We start from the raw sequence: 20,373 nt of genomic DNA, 5'->3' as shown, positions 1-20,373 counted from the left end.
CTCCTCCTCCTCCTCCTCCTCCTCCTCCTCCTCCTCTTCCTCCTTTTTGTTTTCCTTTACTTTGTTCAAGATAAGGTTTCTCTGTGTAAAAGCCCTGGCTATTCTGGACTTGCTTAGTAGACCAGGCTGACCACAAACTCATAAAGATCCACCTGCCTCTGCCTCCAGAGTGCTGGGATTAAAGATATGTGCTACCAACCTGGGCTATAACTTACTTTATTACTAGACCCTCTTGGGGATACCATAGAGTTCTTAGGGTAACCCCATAAGGCAAGACCTAGTATTATTCTTATGTTACAGCTGAGCAAATGAAGACAATTTATTAGAATTGTATAGACTACAATCAGTGTCATTTGAGGGAGGACTTTGGGTCCACCTGCTCTTCAGACCACTGATTCTGAGCTCTTGAGCACCCAGTAAACAGCTTGGGCTCACAGCAGTGTGACTTCACGGCTACATGCACTGTATCTAACCCCATCCTTGCTTATTTGCAAACTTAGTCTTTGTAAATCATGAAAACACTATATAAAAATAAAACACTTGGAAGTACTCCAGAGAAATTGAGTTTGATATTTTGATTCAAGCTATTCCTTCTTAATGAACAATTTCTACAGGGAAGAGTTAAAGAAGGCATGCATATTGTACACCTGTGTGCATCTCAATACTGGCCTGGGTGCTTCACACTTCTCAACAAAACCATATGGCTTCTGAGTCTTGCCTCTGTCTTTTCCTTTCTATATCCAGAGTAATCCCTTGAAAAGGCCAATCATGTCTCCATAGTGAGCCACCCTAATAATAGCTACTTGAAATATAAACCTCATTATATCAATAGCTATACTTTATTTGCTGTTCATGAAGAAATCTCTTCCATGGAGAGTTGTGTATCACAAGGTGATTCAAGGACCCTAACTGCTCCCCTTCCATCTTCTGTGTCTACCATCACCTAGAGTCTCATAAATGATTCTTTCTGGGAAGGGGCAATGTTAAACTAAATTAAAATGAAATAGACAGAGACACCATATCACACCTGCCTTTTCATAATCCAAAACTGATGAAAGGCATCAATTCTGTGCATATCCCTGGCAAGAGACAACAAGCATTCCAACCTGGAGACGGAAGGAGCACTTGTGTCCCTACCTGTACCTGAGGTTGTGTGCCTACCTGTACCCGAGGTTCTATTACAATTAGCAGTTATCAGCCGCTAAAGGGGGGTCAGTCAGTTTTCATCATGAGAGTGGTCCCTGGTAGGGTCACCATGTTCTAGTGAATGCCCCCCCGCCACCCATGCCTGTATATAACCAACATAAACTGGACTGACTAGGGGGTCTAGGGGAGTACCTCAGAGGAATTAAGAGGGCCAGGGGGGATGACTATGTAAAAAATATATATTGAATAGATGATTAAAATGCATTGAATGCATTTATGAAATTCTTAAACAATTAATAAAAAACATTTCCAAAAGAGATAATCCTGTACTTACCCATGATCACCCATGAGACATAGGAAGCATGGAGTTTGCATGGGCACTAATAATCTCAGACAGAGTGCTTCCTTTTTGCATACGATCCAAATGATAAAGTAAGATCCTGAACATAGCCTAGTGGGGCTTATATCAGTTGACCCCTGACCTCTATACCCACCTTGTGTCAGCTATTCTGTTGGGTCTCAACACTCAGTCTACACTGGCTTCAGTGGCTTAAAAATTGCAAGCTCCTCCAGTTCACTGGGCAGAAGTACCTCCACTTCCTTCCACAGACTTTCCATGCTGCTCCTCCAAGCCTCTGGACCTTTTAAAACTCCTAGCTTTTCATTTCAAGGTTACCTCCCTGAAGTCTTCTCCCAGCTGCCTAGAGGAATCCCCACATACCTGGACCTGTTTATTCAGTATGCAAAAGCAAGTTGGAGACATTTACTGTGGATTCAAGGCACAAATCTATCAGCTGCATAAACTTGGCCACATTATTTTACTCTACCCATCCTCATTTGGCTTGTACTTTGTAACAAAAATACTGGAAACTATACACCCTATCAAAACAGGTTGCTCATAGGTTTGAAGTCCAAGATTGGATTGGAGCAGATTTGGTGTCTGGATTAAAGATGTTGTCTTCTTTCTTTGTCCTCAGTGGTAGAAGGGACATGACAGCTCTCTGTAGTCTCTTTTGGAATCCAATATCATTCATAATGGCAGAGACTTTAATACATGATTTTTGTGAAAGACACAAAAATTCTGACTAGTGCACCTTTTTGTTTTGTGGTACCATTGTCTCATTTGTAATTCTATAGTTTTACTTACTGTTCATTGAAAAACAATGGTGATGATTAAGTGCTGTGGTGCATATAAATATTTAGCAGGATCTGAAGTACACAGTTGTCAGTCATTTCTGTCATTGCCTTTTATAGATGGAATGTAGCCTCCGTCTTGAACATTTCTTCTTCATATATATACTGTCAGAACAATCCCCGGCAAGCATAGGTATCAATGGGTAACTGCTGTAAGAATCCATGCTCTCTATTGCACTTCTAAGGCAACAAGTACCCACAGGTGGGCCCTCTCTTTGCCCTACTTCATACTTGTCTATTAGGAAGGCAAAGTGGTGGACTTGAGAGCCTGGGTCTGGGTAACTCAGAGGAAGGTCTGGCTCTTCTTCTCTCAAACCTGACTGCCTCTAGCTGTGGCTGGAAATAATGTAGCTTACACTTTGCAGAATATGGTGCCATACAGAAGCATCACTCCATAAATGACCAACACTGGTTTTTAAAGGTAGGATTTTAAAGGATTTTTGGTACAGTAAAAAGGGAGTTTGATATTTAAATTAACATGCCATGCCCTGGCTCCTGCTCATTCCACCTACTCCTTAGATGGATTTCAAAGTTTGTGATACTTATGGACTCTTTGGGGTGAATATTGACTCCTCCCACCACCACATAAAGTATCAGGGAGTAGGCAAAGCTCCAGGGCTCCAATTGGCCACATTACTACCTATTCCCACCATGGCTCTCCAAGCCTGTGTCTTCCTGCAGGTGCTGGACAGAACAGGGTGGAGAGGAGGGATGCTGATGAAGGAGCCACAGCATCCCCTACAAAGAAGGCATTTACCTAATTGCAAAGGAACATATCCTGGTGGCAGACAATAAATGGTGTGTGATGCTTCCACGAAGTGAGATGGATGGAGCTCTCCGCTGCTAACCGGCCCGTAACCAGGGTCATTAATCATGCCCGGCACACCCATTGCTAGCAATGGACTTCACCCTGGAAAATTCTAACTGGAGGAGCCAATGGGTTAACTCGAAGGCCTTGCTTGCTATGGAAATTCAGGTATCTCTTGGGATTAATGCTAGGCATTTCCCACCCCTCCTTCACTGAAAGGCCCTTTTAATTGATTTTCCTTCCTGTTCTCTCTGATCTGTCAGTGAGCTTCCTTGTAGCCCAGCCTGCACCCTGAGACATAGGCTGGATTGCATGAATTGCTAAGGAGTGACTAGGGCACAAAGAATCCTTCCCTCCTTGTCTGTGCTTAACAGACAAGAAAAGTAACTAAGCCACAAGAGTTGCTCTTCTCTTCTTTGACACACTCCACATCCAGAAGCCAGATCTTGGTAGAATATTATCAGCCTGCCCTTATTTGCTGAGTGCATGTGTTGATTTGTGCCATGTTACTCTTTGCTGGTAGCTTTACCACAATAGACCCTAACAACCAGACAAGGCACTACACTGATTCTTAACTGTTTCTAGTAGAGACATGGAGGTTCGAGACGGTGAAGTGAACAGTTTTCTCAAGGTTACACAAGGAAGGGCAGGGGTAGGCAAGAAAGCCTGTGAGACTGAGTGTGGAGAGCCATGGCTGGTCTAAGGAGCCTGTCCCCAGCATCCTGACCCTATCTATTCTTTTGATCCTTCAGAAACAGAACCTGAAGTTCCCTCAGTCTCAGCCATAGCCAGCTCTCTGTTCTGCTCTCACAGGAACAGCCAGGAAGTTCTGGTGTGTTTGAAATAATCATGAAAAATAGAATTTCACTTTAAAAAAAAAAAAAAAACAACTGAGATTCACCCACTGTTACTGGTGAGCCAGGCAGGTCTGATAAATATTGCTTAAGGTAGAATGGGGAAGGGGAGTGAGGAGGTGCTCTGATCAACTTCGCATCCGCGGAAGAAGCAAGCAAGCTATTAGGTAATTTGTAATAAATTCCTCGGCTGTGTGGTGTTTCTGTAGAGGCACTATTTACTTAATTTGATTAAAAAAGAAGAAGCTGCCAGGCATCCTCTTTGTGGGGGCCATAGATTCTTATAAGAGCTGAGTGGATCTGAACCAGAGGTGGTAGGAGAGCACTTTCAGGGTCATCAGAGGTTGCCCATAAAAGAGCCTGGGCAATTAAACTGATTTCATTTGTGTTGAGATGTCATTTATGATGACAGAGGTTTTTAGCTGCCACCCCATCTGATGTTATCTTTCCTTGTTGGAAGATACACTCTATGGGAACAGTGTGAGTAATTTCTTCCCCCTGGCTTGTCATTCACTAGCTATTGACAATTAGGTCAGACAACTGTGTGTGGAGGGTGATGTCCTGTGTGTTAAGGCTATTTTATAGAACCTCTGGCTTCCACTCACCCACACAGGTAGCACCCCTCAGTTGCAACCAAAGGCTAGCTCTCTATACATTGCCAAGTGCCATTTGAGGAATAGGACTGGTACTTCCTGAAAAGCAGTGTGCCCGAATACTGAATACCTTAAGGGTATTGGCTTTGTGATGTTACAACATTATTCCTCAGGCTACCAACACACCTGACACACAGTAGGCACTCAGTAAGTTTGTAACTTAAGTGATTTAGCGTAGAGTTTGCCTCCACATGAACCATTCACGGCACATATTCTTCCATGTCCATTCTCCTGGCTTTCTTTCATATATCAATATCTTGACTCTTCCACCTAAAATGTTTCTCTGTTTCACTTTGGTTTTAAATGGATTCCATTTGGGTTAGATGGCTCACCAGTAAAGAGTACTTTATACCCACTAATGTGGGTGTCCTCAATCTGTGGGGTTGTGACTCCTTTAGCTGTCAAATAACCCTTTCACAGGACTCATATGTCAGACACCTACATATCTGATATTTATATTATGATTCATAGCAGCAGCAAAATTTGAGTTATGAAATAGCAACAACATAATTTTATGGTTGGGGGGGTCACAAAAAGAATGATATGAAAGGGTCACAGTATTAGGAAGGTTGAGAGCCACTGCTCTAATGCAAGTCTACATTTAATCCCCAGAACCCATGTTAAAGGCAGGAGAGAAAAGATCTTACAAGGTTATGATCTGACCTCAACACAGGCATCTTGACACACAGAGACCCCCCTTCCCAACGCATTGCACCCACTCCTGTGTACATGTGCAAACAATAAACAGAAAAAAATAAATGAAAAGCCTTCATGATTATTTTCTTCCTGCTTCTCTGATCAATGGTCATTGTCACCAAAGCACACGTTGATCACTGAGCTGGTGCACATCTCATGGCTGCAGCCACCCTATGACTCACTGCAGACTCTGTTTATTTTATGGCATCCTGCATTTCTAAGCAAGACAATGTAATCCAGTAGCTAAGAGCTAGGCTCTTCATTGGAATCAGAGCTCCAACACTTACTATAAAATGGCTTACCTCCTTGAGATTACTTCCCAACCTACAAAAGGCCACAATAATCTCTTGGAGAACAGGAGGGAATCTACTGGGGAAATTGAGGGATAATTGAGGAAGAGACTATGGGAAAAGATAGTTGGAAATACATGGGCATTTAGTGTGTGAGATTCAAACCTAGTACAGTAGAAGCTTCTTAGAACCTACGAGGGTAACCTGAGCAAGGACTTTTAGTAATGGAGGATATGAAGCCTCAGGTTGTCATCTTCTGGAATCAGGATAGGCACCCAGTGGAAGTACTGGGACACCAACCGAGTCATTAAACCTACTACCCACAACCTGTCCTTCCTTCAAGATATACTGGGGCAATGGTGGCTCAGAGCTTGTGGGATTGGATAACCAGTGACTAATCTCATGGTGAGGCCCAACCCAAAAGGGAAGTCCATGCCAGACGCTGCCTAGGTGGCCAAGATCTCCAAGCTGGATAGTCTTATTATATCTTGTTATGCATGTTTGGTTGATATCACTGGGCCTCTGCTCTTTTCTGAAGAAAAATGGAGGACCAGTGAATCTGTGGATCTGTGGGTTTCAGGTCCTGAAAAGAGGAGATGGGAATGGGAGGTTGGGTGTATCATATGAGAGAATAATAATTATTTTTAATCTCTTGTAGAGATTAAACAAGAGAATGCTTTTCCTTGGTATGGTCATACCCCTGGTACTAAAACTGAATAGTTCTTGATATTATTCTCCCATTAAAATAGGCCTTACATAAAGACACAGGTCAGTTCTTATCAATCTCTGCATCTCCAGGATTCAAGTGTAAGCCTGATCCTGGTGGACCCTCTATTACTCTATTTCTCACAAATAAAGCAGATAGTTCATCTGGGAAATTCTTCCTGATAGTGAAATCTATGACACTGTGAGGATAGACATGGTGAAGGGATGTAGGACGAGATACAAATGCCAGAAGGTAAAGATGGCAGGAACACAAGCTGGGGCAGGACAGGTTGCACATCAGCCAACCCATGTGTCATCCACCCCACATGCCACCACAGATAACTCTTCTTAAGAGGGGCCCAGGGCAGCTCTTTTTATCCTTTTTATCCAGTTGTGACAAGAGTCTTTCTTCAGCATGCGGGAAAGCTAATTAGAGCTAATTTATTATCTTCACTCAGAACCAGGATGCCAGGTAGAGCCCGCTGGAGGTCTGTGCTGCAGAGAGAAATGTTTTTGATTATATTTACACATCTGATTTGAGAAGTACATGGAAACCCAATCATAGCTGTAATAACATGCTCATTGCTTCACAGTACACTCCAGCAGCTGTGTGATAAGCTTTCTGTGATGCCATTAGCCTTCCTCTTCTTCGTGAAGTCTTCTCAGACTGTGTTCCACATTATCCAAAGTCTCTTTGTGGTTGGGGGTTGGGGGAGAGTGCATCAGTGTGTACTGGAGACAGGCATATTTTATGATGCTTGGAAAGGCATAAGCTTCTGTTTCCTCCTATGTCAACTAAGGTGACATTTTTTTCCTAGTTAACTTGATATGAAGATGAAATGTTGTGCTGTATGTAAATGATATGCCCAAAGCAAAGTGAATATCAGAAACTGTTTGCCTGGGTCTATGTACATGACTAGGTATTTGCTGCAGAAAACTGTCCCGGGACATGATTGTAGATATACTTCCAGTCCAAATTCAGAGGACAGGCACAAAGTCATCAGAGAGATGGCCGAGTGCAGCCAAAGGGCTGCTCTGGAAAAAAAGCTCATCTGTATGGCATGCTGGAAAGGTCTGAAGGTCTCAGGAATAACACAAAATCATGTGGGACTCTCAGTTCTGGGCCTAAGGGGAATTCATTCAACCTGTCTATGTTGTTTTCTCAACTATGGTAGGGGTGAGAGTATTTAATTCACATGGCTGTTGAGAAAATGGACATTTACAACATGTATATAGAAATAAACAGTGCTTGATAAAGGACAGAAACAGTATGAAACAGTAACTATGTAAATATGTAAATTTTGTATGAAGAATGGGGAAAGAACACCAGACCACAAACCATGACCTCTTACTTGTATCTTCACTTTACTTATCCAAACAGCCTCATGTGCCCATCAGAACATGACTGATCCTAAGAATGAGCCACATGGCATTAGAAAAGCATTTTATATGGTACCTGAAAACAGTGGACCATCCAATAAATGACTGACAGTAACATGAGCAGATCATTGTAAAGCATCTCTTGTTGCTGGGTGTGGCTGCCATCCAGAATGGAATGCCCAGGGACTCTGACTCCATGGGAAAGTAGCAGCAACAACAGTAGGAAACATCTCTGTTATACTCTCACCTGCTCAGAGCAGATCTCTCACACCCTGAACTCAAGAGAAGCCTTCCCAAATCCTCACTAGCTGTTAGCAGGCAATTTACCAAAAACACATGAAACCAGAATGCTTCAGACATAAAGTAATTTTAGGAATGCATCCTTTGGCGGTGTAAAAGAAAACAAAATGAGAAAAGGGTAAAATAGAATATAAAGAATTATAAGATGAAATTTTAAAATGGAAGCCAAATACATGCATTGAAAGCACAGACTTTCATCAAACAGGACTGCACCTGTCACCAGACACAAGACAAATATACACCCTTATCAATGATGTGGATTCTCTCTCTAATCCCCCCTCCTCGTATCAGCATTGAGGAGAAGGATGTCTGTAATCCAGGAGAAAAAGTAAATAGGAAGATAGCTAAGTCTTGTAGTTGAGAATATCATAAAGGACTGCCAAGGGAGAGCACAGGTAGAGGAGTCAGAGTAATGTGATGGTAACGTGGACAAGGAGAAAGATTAGACCTTTGTTGATAGTAATGTGGACAAGGAGAAAGATTAGACCCTTGTTGATGGTAATGTGGACAAGAAGAAAGATTAGACCCTTGTTGATGGTAATGTGGACAAGGAGAAAGTTTGGAAAGTTTGACAGTTTGAACCCAGCCTAGAGGTTTAGAAAGGGGGATCAAGGAGAAAGAGAAAAATAGAACATATACAAAAATGGACTTTTGTCTTGTTTGAGACTGGTATGATGGTTTTAATAAGAATGGCTCTCACGGGCTCATATATTTGCATGCTTAGTCATCACTGGAGCGGCACTATTTGAGAAGGATTGTGAGGTGTGGTCTTGTTAAAGTAGGAGTGGTCTTATTGGAAGAAGTGTGGGGGCTGGAGAGATGGTTCAGCGATTAAGAGCACTGACTGGTCTTCCAAAGGTCCTGAGTTCAAATCCCAGCAACCACATGGTAGCTCACAACCATCCATAACGAGATCTCTCTGGTGTGTCTGAAGACAGCTCAGTGTACTTACATATAATAATAAATAAATCTTAAAAAAAAAATAAAAGAAGTGTGTCACTGGGGGTGGGCTTGAGGTTTCAGAAAGCTCATACCAGGTCTTGCCTTTCTTTTCTTTCTCATCTCAGCCTATGGATCAGGACCAGGGAGTAGGTTGTTGCTATGATAGGCCTGACCATGGTGGTTCCTGGGGGGGTATGGAAGACTTTGGGACTTTGGACTAGAAAAGTAGTTAAATGCTTTGAGCATGACTTAATGGGTCCTTCTAGTAGACATATGAAAGACAGTGATGAGGGCAATGTGAACTGTGGGAGTCCAGATAAGGAAGTTTCAGAGGGAAAGAATATTAGTGAGTAACATAAAGACCATTCTTGTGATATTTTTTGTGAAAATGTGGCTGTTTTCTTCCCTTGTCAAAAAAAAAAAAAATCTGCCTGAGGCTAAATTAAAGAGTTTTGTATTAATGTCATTGGCAGAGATTTCAAAACAGCATAGTATTGACTCTGTCATGTGTATATTAATAACCACTCTTCTGCACAACTATAATGAAAACAAATGTGCAAGATGGAGGAAGATAAATAGAAAATGTGCAGTTTAAGGAACAGAGAGCACCAGGAAGTGGAATAGAGATAAGTTCAGTGCTCAAGAAGCTTTTTTAAAGAATGTTTTAAAAATGTTTAAAGAAAAGCATGATAATAAATATAAAATAGAAGCTCTTTCCAGCCAGCGCCGAGCGATGGGTATCTCTCGGGACAACTGGCACAAGCGCCGCAAGACCGGGGGTAAGAAAAAGCCCTACCACAAGAAGCGGAAGTATGAGCTGGGACGGCCTGCTGCCAACACTAAGATTGGCCCTCGGCGCATACACACAGTCCGAGTTCGAGGAGGCAATAAGAAGTACCGTGCCCTGAGATTGGATGTGGGAACTTTTCCTGGAGCTCTGAGTGTTGTACTCGAAAAAACGAGGATCATTGATGTTATCTACAATGCATCCAATAATGAGCTTGTCCGCACCAAGACCCTGGTGAAGAACTGTGTTGTGCTCATTGACAGCACACCGTACCGGCAGTGGTAGGAGTCCTACTATGCACTGCCCCTGGGCCGCAAAAAGGGGGCCAAGCTGACTCCTGAGGAGGAAGAGATTTTAAACAAAAAAACGATCAAAGAAAACTTAAAAGAAATACGACGAAAGGAAAAAGAATGCCAAAATCAGCAGTCTCCTGGAGGAGCAGTTCCAGCAGGGCAAGCTCCTCGCCTATATTGCCTCAAGACCAGGCCAGTGCGGCAGAGCAGCCGGCTATGTACTGGAAGGCGAGGAGCTGGAGTTCTATCTGAGGAAGATCAAAGCCCGGAAAGGCACATAAGCCTCATTCATAGTGTAATAAAGGTGTTTGCTGTTCTATATGTAAAAATAAATAAATAAATAAATAAATAAATAAATAAATATAATAGAAGGAGTTATGACATCAGGGTAAGACCCACCCAGCTAAGTATCCTGATTGTAAAAAGTAGTTAAGGCAAAGCTAAAGCAGAAAAGGAAACCATTTACAATAGAATACAATTGTGAATACAACGGAAAGAGGGGGCCAAGTTCCAGCCCCACCAAGCAGTTGAAGTAAGCTTTAGCCATGTGATTCTGGCTTCAGAGTTAAGGATCTAAGAAAGGGGCTATGGAATTTTCCACCACAGCTAGGGAAGGCTGCTGAAGTCAGACATTTGTCAGGAGTGTCCCTGCACGGAGGCCCAGAGAGGCTATTGTGTGAAGTTGTGAAGGGGATGCCTGAATTTTACTGGAGACCCCAAGATATTGGTGTTATCAGAGTCATTGGATACCTGCCAAGGAGAGCTGCAGACTGAGTGTGGAATCAGTCCAAGTGAAAAAGTTCGTTGGTTGCCGTCTACAAAGCTGAAAGGAGCTGGAGTTTTGAAGAATGCTTTGACATCAGATACAGAGATGCAGAATGTGGAGGTTGCCCTATTTGGTTTTGGTCTAGCTTTGGTCCAGTATTTCCTCTGGTCCAGTATTTCCTCATCAAGTTTCCTTTATTCCCATCTAGAATGGTTATGTGTGTGTGTGCCACTTAGTGTGTGTGTGTGCCATTTATAAGTATATGATATGCTTTTTGGTTTTACAGAGGTTACAATTAAGAAATTTCCTTGAGTCTCAGAAGAGATTTTGGGCATTTAAACAGGGTTAAGACTGTAATAGGCTACAGGAACTTTTAAAAATTGGACTAATTGCATTTCTGCCTTAGGATACAGCTACAAGCCTATGGAGACCAGGAAGTAGAATGTGGTGGTTTGAATAACCATAGCCCCCATAGCCATATATTTGAACACTTGGTTATCAGGGAATAGCATTATCCCCTGGGTTAGAAGGGTTAGGTGGTGTATTGTTGGAGCAGGGGCGGCCTTGCTATTTCCTGCCATGATGGTAATGAACTAAACCCCAGAAACAGGAAGCCCCAGTTACACATCTTCTGTTATAAGAGAGCCATCATGGTGTTGCTTCACGGCAATAGAATTATGACTAAGACAACAGTGAATATGCATAAAATCCAGGTGGCCTGAAACTCACAGAGTAGTCCTAAGACGCCTCAAAAATCATGATCATTCTGGCCTCCGCATCTCAACTGTCAGCATTACAGAACTGAACAATTATGGTGGCTTTGGAAAGAACTTAAGGCAGAGAAATGGGCAGAGTAAAAATGTGGTAAAGTGACCATGCCTGCCAGGCTTCCAGTGACGCATACTTCTTTTTAAATCTAGAGGAATTTGGAGAAGAGACAGAAACTTTGTCCTTATCTATACAATGAGAACAAAAGAGTATGTTCCTTGCTAGGGTATTGTAAGGATGTAATAAGCTCACTACAGTGCCTTATTACATCCTTCCACATGAGCTTTCCACATGAGGCTTGTTATCACCTGTGTTATTGCTGAGCCCTAATGGCATCAGCAGATTGAAAACTCTAGCGTCCTATCTCATATCAATGATGGTTTCCTCCTGTCTTCTATCTGAGAAGTCTACATGAGTATCTTTGACATAATTTCTTTAGTACATATGAAGAACAGAAAGCCTGGGAGTCAGTTCTAAGGAGATGAGAGAATGACTAAACAAAGAGAGACAATAAGAAAAAGCACCCACAGAATGGCAGGACTCACGAGGCAATTGTTGCAAGATATTAATGAGCAGGGAGATCTGGAGAATCCACAGCAAAGCTTTCTGAGAGAGAGCAAGTGGAGTAGCTGGGGACCGCCACAAAGAGCAACGATAAAGGAGGCATGACAGGTCCCAGCAGGCCTGGCCCAAATGTAACACAGAACAAGCCAGCCCAGCCAGAAGAAAGCAGCTTGTCTTGTTCATTTCCTCTGTGAGACTTTCAATCAGCACTAGCCTCCTGGCAGGGTGAGACAGGGCTCCAAACCTTACAGGTTACTCAGAAGTCACCAGAGAAAAACAGAAGAGGAAAGCCTTGAAGAATGAGCATGGTCTCTGATGGGATGCAGTTACCATAGAGACCACTCTCAATTTTAGCCAGGAAGGGCAGTCCCTGTCCTCAGAGTAGTTAACAAGCTATTGACCAAACATGAAGATGCCAGCAGGTGAGTGGAATGAAGGCGCTACATCACCGCTGACTGTTCTAAGATCAAACAGAGGAGCAAGCGGCCATAAATCAACCAGGCCACTACAGGCATCGCATCAAGTTCAAGAGAGCACAAGATTCCAAGCTGCTATGCACAGCACAGGGAGATTGTCCCAGAGGCAGGTGTTCAAAAGAAAGACGCTCATGTTTGCTCAAACTTGCTGAAGACTTAAGCAGGATTAAGACAAAACAGAGCAGCACTTGCAGGCATACAGACACTAACTAAGAAGGTGGGAAATCTTAGTTGAGAAAAGCATGTGAAGGGAAAGCATAAAGGAAAAAACACTTCGTAGCATATTGCCCAACACTCAGTCAAGCTGAAGACACAGCAGGGATAGCGGGAGGATCCCGGCTTCCAGAACGAAGTGCCGTTGTTGATATGTGGCAAAACAGGATTTGAATCAGTTCTTTTTGAAAGCAGGCCTTTGGTTCTTCTACCAGGCTGCTTCTACACTCTACACTCTACCTGTAGCGTGTTCAGATGCACACCCAATGGTGTGAGCAATCACTTCCTGTTTTACTTATCATCTTTGTTCCAGCTATAGGAAGCAGTCACGACTGAGCCAAGACCTGGGTAGCTAGACCTGACCCTATAGCATAAGGACCTTGAACTGCCTCTTCTAGAAGCAGGTCTACTCTATTTGCATAAGTGGTGGCTTAACATCCAAGATCCTTCTGTCTTCTAGAATAGCTGGCCCTACTTCTTCCTCTCCTTCTGTTCTGAGAGGCATTTAAAACACCAAAACGCCTTGTCTTACACATTGGGCTTCCTCAATCCCAAATTACTTTTGTTTTCTGCATAACTGATTGCTGTGCCACTTCAAAATTCAGCTAAAAGGCCATATGATTCATTCACCTAATCATTCATTCATTCAAAAAGAGCCAGTACTTATCAAGTGCCAAGAATACTGAGTCCTTCCTAAGTACTTTCCTACCAGTTACACAACTCACTAATAAGAGGCAACTGCTCAGGGCAGGGCTGTATGTTGATGGGTCTGGCTAGCTCATTAGAGTTTAGATTCCTTGAGGGCAGAGTGGGTCTTACTCACATTCTAGCTTCGTTTCTAGAATTAAGCACATAGCAGCTGCTCAATAAATATTTATTAAAGGATGAATAAAAGAATACATGAATGAATTGCATTTCAAATTCTATCCAGCTTACTGGATTCTGAAGGGAATTCTCCAAGCCATCAAGTAGGCTTGGGATGAAACGTTCTCATGTGCATTACTTAATAAAAAGAGCACTGGGTCAATTGAAAAATTTAAAGTCAATATGAAATTGATCCTCATCAGCACTTTCTTCTCCAAATATATAGACAAAGGGACATTTCTGAAACATATGTATTAGTGTTGCATTTTCTGCTCCACAGGCTCAGCGATCGTTGTCACCTCTAAGTCCAGCCCTCATTAATTTATGGGGCATCCAGCATAATCAGCAATAGGCTTCTTGGCAGCATAAATTGGAGACTAGGCTAGGATTCGAATGAGCTCTAAGTTGCAAACGAGCTATTTCCTTGCATATTTTCTCTTAGAAGTTACTGAGAACAATTTTAATGATGCTGAAGCCCTATAGGCAGGATGTTCAAGGACCCTCCAAGATTCTTGGCCAACCAGACCCCTTCCATTGTACAAGAGAAAGAGTGCAGACAACCCAAGTAGCACACAGATACCACCTCTATCCAGCTAAGCAGTTGAATACAGAGATGCCCAAGAGAGAAAAATAGGACTCCTTGCTGAAAGAAATACAGTATCAAGAATATCCCTGGGGATAAAAGCCTGCTACCCAGTGCTGCACATGTATGCTCTTTTTGTGAACTGCTGGATGGTCTCTGGGGATTGGCCCAGACAAAATTGAGAAAATGATTCTGGATCCTAGGTTTGCCTGGAAAGCACTGGAAAGTATCACAGCCCAAGAACTCCCTGAGCTAGCCATGTCCAATGCTAACCCAGAATTGTTTTGCCTCAGAATGTCTTGCTTAGAACTTTGAGGCATGGATGTTCCTCCTGTTTAACAGTTGTCATACAGGCTGGGTATAGAGTGAGCCTGGGTTGTCCATACCAAACTGAAATTGTATAGGGCAGAAGTCTCAGGAGTAGCTTCTCCACGTTGCACGTGAAGTCCCAGGAACAGTCTCCCTGGAATAAAACTTCAGGTGGTTCTAGTGGTGAGTCTAGGGAAGTGTAGGGCATGGGATGGGGAAAGAAGGAAAGAAGCCTTCAGAAGATGGAAAGAGGTACAATAAAGAAAGTGCTTTTATCCCACAGTGCATTCCTCTAAGTCTAGTTCCAGGTGTTTAGGTGGGTACGTATGGTATTTATACATTCATATGCACACACATACAAATGTGTACACACAATGCAAATATCTACATAAATGCATATAAATCCCATATTTGAAGATATTATCATATTTGATGCACCCCTAATAGTATAAAGAAAAAGGCATCATTTCTACTTCACAAGGACATTCAGAGCTGCAATGTTACACAGCCAAAGGCTCACAACCACTCGAGAGAAGTCTCAGATTTGAACCTAGGACCATAATCTTGAGTTTTAAAATCAGTCACGTATTGAAGAGTTTTTATTTTTTTGAAACAGGGTCTCCTGTATACTAGGTTAGTACACTTGCTAAGTAGCTTAGGGTTACCTTGAACTTTGGATCCATTTTCCAAATAGGGATTATAGGCATGTCCCATGACAGCCAACAATTATTTCAGTTTTGAAAGGCAATTAAAGTCAAGCCTTGTGCTCTCCAACCCAGGTGAGAAAAGTGTTACTCACATCTTAGTCTGTGTAACCTTTGACTTCCATGGTGTCCCCTGGTCTCAAGCTGGCTACTTCCCTATCTCTCTCAAAACAATTGGAGAACATTATTTGCTCACATCCTGAGATGTATGGCATAATACGTCTGTTCATGAACCAGACATCCAAAGCCATTCTTTATATTTTATAAAAAAATTGTAATTGTTGTGCTTTTGTTCCGGCATTGTATATGTCTGCTATGCTTGCATGTATGCATGCATGTTCACAGGCATGTGTGCTTGTGCATGTGGAGGTCTAAAGTTGACAGCGTCTCCCTTCACCAATTCTGCCCATTTTACTGAAGCAGGGTCTCTTAATGAAACTGAAGCTCACTGCTTTGTTTAATCTGATGAGCTAGTTTTTGTGCCAGGCTGAGCCATCATACCAAGCCTTGTCTTACTTTTCATATTTACAAAAGATATGGCAAGTTTAGGAGAAAATATATGTGCAGAAACAATGGAATGGAAAGGCGTTCTTATCCTGCTCTGGGGAGAAATTCATCCATGTGTTAATGCAGTGTCTTCTAGTCTTTAGGTGTTTGTAACTACACACCTAAGCATATGTTTGCAAGGAAAAGATTGTTGTAAGTTCTCACTCCTCCCTTCTGTCCATATGTCATTAACAACATTAAAGAGCCTTTAGAGATTACTTTTATTTTGTTTCTACCCTACTTAAAGGGAAAAAAAAACCACCAAACTCTTTTCTCACTTGTGAAAGTTCATTTCTTGCTCATTTGCAAAATTTCTAAAAACTTCATGGGAATGAATTGTTTGCTCACAAATCTCTGCTATTTCTATTTTTAGGATAGAATACTGGATGAGGAATCCTGGGGTGAAAAGTTATGCTACCATCTTTAGGATACTGTGTGCTGGTGAAATTGTCAGCAGAGCTTTCTTTCCACCCCAGAATATCATGCTTTATGATTGGGCCTTTTGACATGGCCAAGAATGTTTGTCTAAGTTTGAGTAAAAAACCGATTAGGGGAACATGTTGAGACAAAAAATACATCTGTGTCACTTCTGCTCTATCTAAACTATATTTCTTGTTTCTTCACAATTCAATGAGTTCTATGACTAATCTCCAGCCAAGCAACTACAGTTAGAAGGGATGCAGGCAGTGTTCAGTTAGATCGCCTCCAAACCCATCAAGTGGGATTTTCCTCTTTCTCTTCTCTTCTGCAAACATCTTCGGAACATGAGAAGGGAATGGCAATATAAGACTGGAAAGCAATGCAGTTCCTCAAATGGATGCAATGAGCACTGGTGCTAAGTCTAAGAGTAGAAAGGGCTGTTCATTGAGGAAGCTAACTTGACTCATTCAAGCTATAAGCATTTGATTCACTCACAGGTCCCTAAACCCAAGAGCCTCAGCTGATATTTTAAACTTCCTGCCATTTTCTGGCAAGTACAACTTTTGAGAGACTTTGGGGTGCTCTGTAGACCTGAGCAGAGCAGACTGTTTAGCATATCAGGTAAGCTGATAGAGGTTGAGAGAATTAATGGTACCCTTAAGAGCTTTGAATGCCAACTTAAAGGACTTAAGACCTATTCCACCATCTGAAAAAGACCATGCCCTTTGCCTCTGTCTCTTAGTATGTGTGATACCTTTACCCTACAACAAACTCATTTCAACAGTATAGGTCAGATACATATAGGGAAAGCGCAGAGCTTGGCCAATTCTCCAGAGTGGGATGCAGTACAGAGGAATGGGTAGAATTCACTTCTCTTTCTCCACAGATGGTAGTTACAGTGTACAGAATATAAGCTGAGGAAACAACTTGCCATCCAAAGAATTCCAGAAGTTGACCCATTGCCTTCCTGGTAGCCTATATGGAGAAAGCCATTCTTGTTCCTCTTATGCTTTACAGTTTCCAAAGATTTGGCAAACACAGAGTGACTACTCTTGCATAGGATTAGGTTGAGACTATACATCTTCCCAATCCTGGAGCCTTTCCTTGGGTTGTGGTAGCTCATGCCAAATGGTAGTGTGAAGTAGAGGAGCCAGAAGTCACATCCTGTCTGCCCAGGGGTCTAATTATGTAGATAGCTCTCTAAGGTGCAGTCTAAGGATATATTAACACAACTCATTAAAAAACTGCCCTATTTTGTATCTCCATCCCCATAAGAAAAAAGAAATCTTTCTTCCATCATAAGATGCTGTATAGGCTTGGTTTCACTAATATCAGTGTTGGGACCTCAGTTGCAAAACCTGGAAATCAGACACACAGCTCTCTGAAGTCTTTTTAAGCTTCAAAACTATATTTTATTTGCCAATAAAGCTGAAAATTGTTATGTATACATACCCATAAAATAACACATAACTCTTTACATCTTCTAAATGAAAAGTGTTTGTAAAACTTTTCAAATAAAAACATTAAATTTCAATCCAGTATATTTTGACAACTGATAAAACACTCTAGAAACTGTACACTTCTTATTAATAAAGCTCACACTCTTCTATTCATTCAGTTCTCAGACATAAAACAAATAATTAAAAAATATTAGTGGGGGGGGTTGGAGAGATGGCTCAATATGTAAAGAGATTGCCACACAAGCATTACGACTTGACTTTCAGTCCCTACATAAAATCTGAGTACTCCTGCAGCAGGGTGGGAGAAGGCATGGGAGCCCTCAGAAACTCATCAGCCAGACAGCCTGGTATGCTCCACAGACAAAAAACAGGGAAATGCTGTCCCCAGACGAGCTGGAAGATGAGGGCACATATCCGAGGTTGCCCTCTGATCACCATCAGTAGATCATGTGACTCTACACTGGTGTGTGTGTGTGTGTGTGTGTGTGTGTGTGTGTGTGTGTCTAAAATAATACTAATGAAAATATTCTGGAATAAGAGGAACAGAGTTTGAGCATCATTGTAATTGCTTTAGTTTTGTACTAAAAGATATAACTTATGCCTTTGGGACTCAGTTTCTCCATTTGCCAAATGACAGTAGTGCTAATATTACTTCTCAGGGAGATCAAGTGCATTACATAGACTTCATAGAAAGGTACTTTCTAAATAAGAAAAGTACAAGTCTGTCATATTCACACAAGTGAATCTCTATTCTAAGAAATTCTCTATTGGATTAAGCCAAGCATCTCAGACTTTCAAACTCATGTTCAGCTAGCTATACTGTCTGTCCTTAAATATCCTCAGGCATCTCAATCTTAACCACCTTGGACAGCGTTTGGGTGTTGTACTGGCTAGTTTTATGTGGACTTGATACAAGCCAGAGTCATTTATCTGAGAAGAGCAAGCCTAGACTGAGAAATTCCCCCACCAGATTAACCTGTGGGCAACCATGTGGGGCATGTTCTTAATTGAGCATTGCTATGGGAGAACCTAGCTCACTGTGAGTGCTACCAGTCTTGGGCTGGTGGTCCTGGGTAGTGTAAGAGACAGGCTGAGCAAACCATGGAGAGTATGTTAGTAAACAGCATTCTTCTATGGCTTGTGCTTCCAGTTCCTGCCTCTAGGTTCCTGCCTTGAATTCCTGACCTAACTTCCCTAGACACTGAACTATGAGCTGTAAAATGAAATAAACCCTTTCCTCCTCAAGTTGTTTATGGTCTTGGAGTTTTAGCACAGCAACAGAAACCCTAACCAAGACAAATGGGCACTTTCCTGCACTAAGCGTTTGCTATTGAAAGACTTAGACAAGCACCGGGCCAAGTCCCAGGTTCATCAATGGTCATTGAGAAGAGCTTGAGAAAACTGCTTCCCTCTTGGGACCTTGGTATCCTCATCTATAAATAGTTAGATGGTGTCCAGGACAAAAGAGTGTTACAAAACTTAAAACGTAAGAACCCCTCAAGAAATACAGACACAGTTTCTCCCATGTAGCAAGCACTCAGCAGAAATGGCTGCTGCATGCTCATTTTCCCTCCTTTTCTCTTGAGCACCCACATGATCAAATTCCAGCATAAACACATGTGGACGTAGATGGGTGTTCCTAGCCAGGTAATGTCAGAGAATGGCTCAACGGAAGTCTCCATACCAGTATCACAACAGGGTCCTGCATGAGCCTCTCACCCACTGTGCTCATCACCACAGGATTTCACCGTGAGCATTTAATTTTTTTTTATATAAAAAGAAAGATTATTCTCAATGATGCATGTGATAAATATGCAGGCTTTAAACCTTTTAGAAATATTAAAGATTTTACCGCTCAGCGTTTGACAGACTTGATTAATCCCTTCCACGCAGAAATATTCAGGAGGATAGCTGTGGTTGGGTTTTAAAGCTCCGAGAGTGTTCTTTGATAAAAGCAAAGAAAAGGTAAAGGGCTTTTAAAAAGAGTGAGCGATTCTCCTGCCACACAGAATAGACAAAGAATCCAAAGCCCCAGAATGCTGTGCAGTGTGGTAGCAGGCTGGATGTCGGCGTGGGGGAGGGGTGCAGGAAGCCGTGCTTTAAACCTTTCTCCTTCACAGGAGTTTGCCAATGAAAGGCACATGTCCAGCTTGAACACTGGATAGGAATCTAAGAGATTTTTTCTCCGCTGGGTTCCAAATGGATGTTATGGGAAAGGGTGAGGGGGCAGGGCCAGCCAGGGCAGCACAGACTTCAGACAGGGAGGAAACGGAAAGGCCACTGCCTCTTTTCTGCACCTCTGTCACCAGTGCTCTACCTGGATACACCTCTTCAGGCCTCAGTTTTTTTTTTTTAAAGGTAATGCATGACTTAACTGTTTTCAGTTTGTTTTTCTTCCTACTATTATTAGCACATACTAATTACACAAATGTATACGAATCCGTCATGACAGTCCCAAACACACATGTGACATGCAGCCATCATCTCTATCGAACCTTGTCCCCTCCTCTCCTTCCCAGCATGTTTTCTAATCCCTAGAAGTCCACCTTCTACTTTCAGATCTGGATATTTCTCCTCCACTTTTATCGGGGCCCTCTAAAGAATGGAAATAAATTTTGACCAATTTTTCTCCATTAGCATCTGCTTAGCTTT

At 42.2% G+C, this 20,373-nt stretch overlaps 1 protein-coding gene and 1 pseudogene across 6 annotated transcripts in view; one reads left to right on the top strand and one right to left on the bottom strand.

The window, feature by feature from the left end:
• The window catches only part of Dab1 (DAB adaptor protein 1), a 1,131,348-nt gene that overhangs the window by 783,125 nt on the left and 327,850 nt on the right, over window positions 1-20,373 (bottom strand). The window lies entirely within an intron of this gene.
• On the top strand, window positions 9,694-10,428 carry LOC116096323 (annotated as a pseudogene).

This window comes from Mastomys coucha, unplaced genomic scaffold, assembly GCF_008632895.1.
Source record: "Mastomys coucha isolate ucsf_1 unplaced genomic scaffold, UCSF_Mcou_1 pScaffold18, whole genome shotgun sequence".
Lineage (NCBI taxonomy): Eukaryota > Metazoa > Chordata > Mammalia > Rodentia > Muridae > Mastomys > Mastomys coucha.
This window is presented reverse-complemented; position numbering and strand designations above follow the sequence as displayed.